Genomic DNA, 6000 nt, shown 5'->3' with positions numbered 1-6000 from the left:
TTTTTCGGAGTTTTCTGAATTATGAATTTGTTCTTGCTACTCTGTAGCGCCGTCCAATTTGTTCTAATTTTATTTTTATTATTATTATTTTTTTCCATTTAAAGGTAGTACAAGTTGTTCATAAATTATTCCAGCACATACGAATATGTATGTATTGACTTTGTCATGAAGTCTACTTCTTACTTGAAGTACGGTGCTTTGCGTCATATTGTAAATACACAACGTTCCCGTTATACTATATCCAAATGATTCATTGCGACATATATACGATCTAGAGAGACCGCGTGAAGGTTGAACGAAGGATATTCCCACATTAGCTTTTACCCGCGTCTTCATCCGCGTGACTGGAATATATTTAATGAACAGGATAAATAAGTAATAATAATAATAAATATACTCGTGTATAAATAGTAGTAATAGGATATTCCTTCTTCATACTTTAATCCTTAATTTGATGCTAACTTGATTTTTCCAGCTTAGCATTAGCTGACTCCCGCAGTGATTACGACCCCGTCCATTACTTATAGTACATATATACCAAATTTTATAATGATTGGTTAATGTATTAAAGCACTAAGAGTTACCAAACAAACTAACCTATTTTACATTCATTATATTAGTAAGATTATATTACGATCAGGTTAATCAGATTTTTATAGCACAACATTTCAATTCCCTACTATTATTATAAATGTGAAAGTGAGTTTGTTTGTTAACTTATAACGTCTTAACGGCTTAGGCAATTATTATAAAATTTTGTATATATTGTATGGGGTGGAGAAAACTAAATGCTACTTTTTATCTTGGTCAATAAACAAATCGCAATCACGCGGACGAAGTCGCGAGTAAAAACTAATAATAAATAAAAGTAACAGACTCATCAAACGTTGTTTAATTTCCCACTAATAATAACTATTCTATTACTTAAAGTAGAGCAAACAATAAACATTTACAAAACTTCATTAAATCAGGAGCCACAGGTTTTTTTTTATACAACTTAGAATGGCAAACAAGCTGACGGCCCACCTGATGGAAAGTGGTAACCGTCGCCTGTAGACATGAGCAGTACCATGGGCATAACAGAATATACTGTTTCGCCCATGATACCCTTCATGCGTTGCCATTCCTGAGGATTCAGGTGTTATTCTTCTGTACCCAGTGAATTCACGCCATATCCCACCCTTCAAACCGAAACACAGCCATGCAAACACAACTGCTTCACGGTTGAAACACGAATGGAACAGAGGTGCCCAAGCAATCGACTTTTGTAGAAAGTCTCCCTCTGGTATACGTTTACAAAACTTCATTAAGTCAGGGGTACAGGTACACATTTACAAAACTTCATTAATTCAGGGGCACAGGTATACATTTACAAAACTTCATTAAATTTAGTTAAGCGGTTTCGGAGGTTAGCGTGATACGCGGACAGCGTCATACGCGGACATCGTGATACGCGATTTTTATATATATAAAAGTCAGAATAAGGAAAACCTCGTTTATAAACTTTAATATTCTATTATAAACTAATCGTATATATAAAACAGAATTAATATAAAATGCATAGAATACAGGCTGTCCTAATTCCAGTACTCTATAATGGGTGTGATTGAAAAGGAATGAGAATTTACTTCGTAAAATCGAATTTTCCCCAAGATGACGCCTATCAGATGCAGTACGACAATATGCCTAATGGGATTTTACATAAGATTCGCCATGTCTCTTTTTAATACACAATGTCCCATTATCTACACTGGGGTATAGCTATTGTAGACATAATGATAGTGTGGGCCACTTGTTTAATATAAAAAATAAAAACTTTTTTCCTCCCACCAATATTTTATTTCATATTGCAGTGTTCTATTATTAACTTATTTACAATATACTTATTTACAGTACAGTTTACAATGTACTTTTAATTTATTTGAAGGTCCACTTGACTTGAGACGCGCGTTACCCTTAATTCAGGATTTTATTGAGTCCGGATGGTAAATCCAACTATTTAATTTTACTGACCAGATTGATGGGCAGAAACCAAGTCCGTAGCTGGGCAGCAATTGGGCTAGCTAAATTACGACTGCCTGATTTAGGGTATGTATCAGTTTATATAGGCATAATACTGCTGATTTAAATGGAAATAAATGATATTGTTATTCAGGAATAATATTTCTACATTCTAGGATTGTAACAGTACTTATAAAATGCGTAGATAAGAAGTGCTATAGAATCACAGAGATCACTTAGTCGTCAAGCTATGGTATCCAATATTATGAAGAACTAGGTAACAAACATATTGAAGTACATAACCCAGTTACGGTAAAATGGCTGCAAACTAGTCATTCGCAGTTTCGGTGACGAACGGTTACCACTACGATCCGAGGAAAGATCTAATAATTTGCCTTAAAATGCCTCGTTTAGAGGCGAAACACGTGTTACAAACGTGCGTGAACAAAATGCAGTCGGAGATTAATGGTTAATATGAATGGTTATAGAACTTCTGGTAGTAATAGTGTTGGTCAATCTTCATGTATTGGCAGTTATACACATACTAATTGTAGCGGAATTAAACAAAATAATTCTAATCACATAACCAGTGATATGGACTTCCGCAAGATAACAACTAGTTTAGTAAAATATTCATAACCCAGGTTCGATTCTCAGTCCGAGAATCGAACCTGGAAACCAGAACCTCATTCCGCAAAATGTGCCTACCGTTGCACCACGGAGGTCGTTAGTAAGATATGAAAAGATGAGGAGATATAAGGAAGTAAGAAAAGTATGAAAATTAAAATAACGTGGATATAATTTTGATCTGTCCAGACTCTGTATAATGAGAAATAATTATCCATCTACAGTCTTAAGGCAGCCATTTAAAAAAAAAGAAACATTTATTTTATCGTCTGCCTTATTCGTGTTTCTACCGTGAAGCAGTTGTGTTTGCATGGCTGTGTTTCGGTTTGAAGGGTGGGATATGGCAGTGAATTTTCAGGGTAGAGGCATAACACTTGAGCCCTCATGGATGGCAACACACGGGGGGTATCATAGGCGAAACAGTATACAACATAACAAATACACATATCAACACACATACAAACATAAAAAATAACATAACAGTCTGTTATGTCCATAATACTGCACATGTCTATAGGCGACGGTTACCACTTTCTATCAGGTGGGCCATCAGCTTGTTTAACATTCTAAGTTGCATAAAAAAAACTTTTATTAGATTGCAGGCCATTTTGAAAATATTACATTATTGAGTAACGCGTGTTTTAGGTGACAATATAATAATAATTTAACTAGCCAAATTTCTGCCCAAACACTGGGGCCTGGATTCTGCCCGCCGGTTTGGCTAGTAAAATTAACTAGTTGGATTTATCCGGGCTCAATAAAATCCTAAACTAAGGGTCTCGTGGACTCGTGGTGAAGTCAAGTAGACCTTCAAATTAATTAAAAGTGTTGTGTTAACTAAATAAATTAAATATAAATTAATTAAATAATAGAACACTGTGTAAAAATATAAACTACATAACTGTGGTGTATGGTAACAAGTTGTTTTTTTATAATAAACTAGCAGCCCATCCCGGCTTCGCACGGGTGGACATTTTTACAACATTTTAAAAAGTGCTTATTGTGACTACTAAGTTAGATAAAACGATAATAATTGGACATATAGTATCGCGAAGTTATTTGTAGTTATTAATATTTTCTTTAATATTGTAGAACATACTTTTGTTCTATCACCAATAGTTTCCTCAGCGCATGTAACGAAAGATATTTTATAGCATTTTTTACACCTTGAGTTACGTTACTAAAGTTTTAGTAAGGATCCCTAACCTTTTATAGCAATAAATATAGCCTATGTTACTCAAGGTGAATGTAGCTTTCGAGTGGTGAAAAAAATTTTAGAAATCGGTAGTTTTTGAGTTTATTCATTACAAACATACATACACACAAAAATACAAATCTTTCTTCTTTATAATATTATTCTTTATAAACCTTTTTTTTATAATTTATGATATTAGTGTAGATAAGTGCATCACACTAACAGTACAAAGTAGCGGGCAGAAACTAGTCGAAAAATAATTAGAAGTCACTACATTTGGAACTAAAAGGACGGCTATCAATAGTAAGGCCGGGGTTGTTTTTGCGCGCGACATCTCGGAGTCGTGATATTGCTTTTTCTTTGAAAAACTGTCAAATTGATTTATATACCTTCGGGTCGGTTTTACCTGAGGAAAATACCGTCCACGTCCGAATTCGAGCTGAATGCGATCAATCTTGCCCCGAATACGTTTTCATCGTCTAATTGAAATTTTATTGTGTAAGAAACGAAATATAAGAGATCTGAGATTGAGAAGAAATTAAAAATTTTCTTAAATGATATTATAGATAGAAATTTTTAATATGGAAGTCATAAAATGTAACCTAATGGATTTCATTCCACAAAAAAAAAAAACACTTCAATCGCCATAAAACCAGTTATTTAAATTTAAAAATGGAACCACTGAACCGATATTGATAACTGATCTGAAAGTCCTTTCAAATAAAAAAAATTTTCCAAATCGGTTTATAACTGAAAAAATTCTGAGGAAACAAAAATAATAAAAACGTTTAAAAGGCTGAACGAATGTGAATTTAATCCGGTAGATAGATAGGTTATATTTATACTTTAATAAAAAATACCTTATATACTGATTAATGCTAGAAAAGTCTCCGAAAACAGCTAGTAAATAATATATGTTAAGTTAAAGATTAGATTAGATTTCTTTATTTGCGAGAACATTGTTTTTTACAGATATTGATCTATTAGATGAAGTATAAATGTTCGCCTTATATTCTAAAGCATGCAAAATTATTATTGGGTACAAGACACATCATATTTAATACATACATATAAGTGCTAATTAATAATAGAGTACAAATTATGTCATTCTGTATATATATCTATATATATATATATATATATATATATATATATATATATATATATATATATATATATATATAATAAATATATATATATATATATATATATAATAAATAAGTAAGTTATTAATTACATAGCTCGAAGAACTGACAACCGATGGAGAAGAAAAATTTTTGGATGACGAACTCGTACGGGCAAACGTAGTGTAGACGAAATGATGAAATGACGACCTCAAATGTATTGCGGTAGATACACGTGGTTCAGGATCGTTCCTTATAGCAGTCCATGGGCAAGACCAATGTCCAACAGTGGACGAGTAATGACTGTAATGATGAAATTATTATTTTGGCTACTTATAATATTTTTAATCTGTATCATTCTTTGAAGGAACCAATAAAGAGTTTTCATTCGCAAAAGACAAAATTTTACTACGAAATAACGACAAATACATTTATAGCAAACAGCTATATCATACATTTAGTACAGAGACGTGAAACGTATAGGCAGATATGGGGAGCGACATTCTTATCGGCAATAAACTATACTCACGATAAGCTCGGTAGATTGCATGAGTTGCCATTGTTGGCAACGTACACTGTGGTGTTAAGTCGGGTACACACACACGGTTACGGAATGCAATAATAATAAATACAATTGGATCATGTTACACAGCAACATCTACACTGAAACTAGGATTATGTACTATAGTTGACTAATCGTGTAAGTAGTCCTCTAAAAAGGGGGAGGGCTGCCACGTTTAAGTACGTTTTCTAATACACAAACAGGACTTAACGCGATGAAAAAACTATTCCTGATTCTTTATTTAAAAATAAGTATTTATTATTAAAAAATATATATACCCTCGTAACCCGGGGTAGTAGCCCCAGAGTTGAAGCTGGGATAAAGAGGTTTACTCTGAGCCCATCCTCCCCCAACCCATTTTTTAGAGGGGTTTGATAACCATTGATTGATTGGTTGACTAATTTTTATTATTTTTTTCGATCTGAACTTGCTGTTGGATGCAGATGACCTTTACAGGTTCACTAGGCGCGAGTACAGGGACGAGTGCAAAT

The sequence above is a fragment of the Galleria mellonella genome, unplaced genomic scaffold (assembly GCF_026898425.1).
Source record: "Galleria mellonella isolate WM207_F2 unplaced genomic scaffold, CSIRO_AGI_GalMel_v1 utg59, whole genome shotgun sequence".
Taxonomy (NCBI): Eukaryota; Metazoa; Arthropoda; class Insecta; order Lepidoptera; family Pyralidae; genus Galleria; species Galleria mellonella.
The sequence above is the reverse complement of the archived record's forward strand: the minus strand, read 5'-3'. Positions refer to the sequence as shown.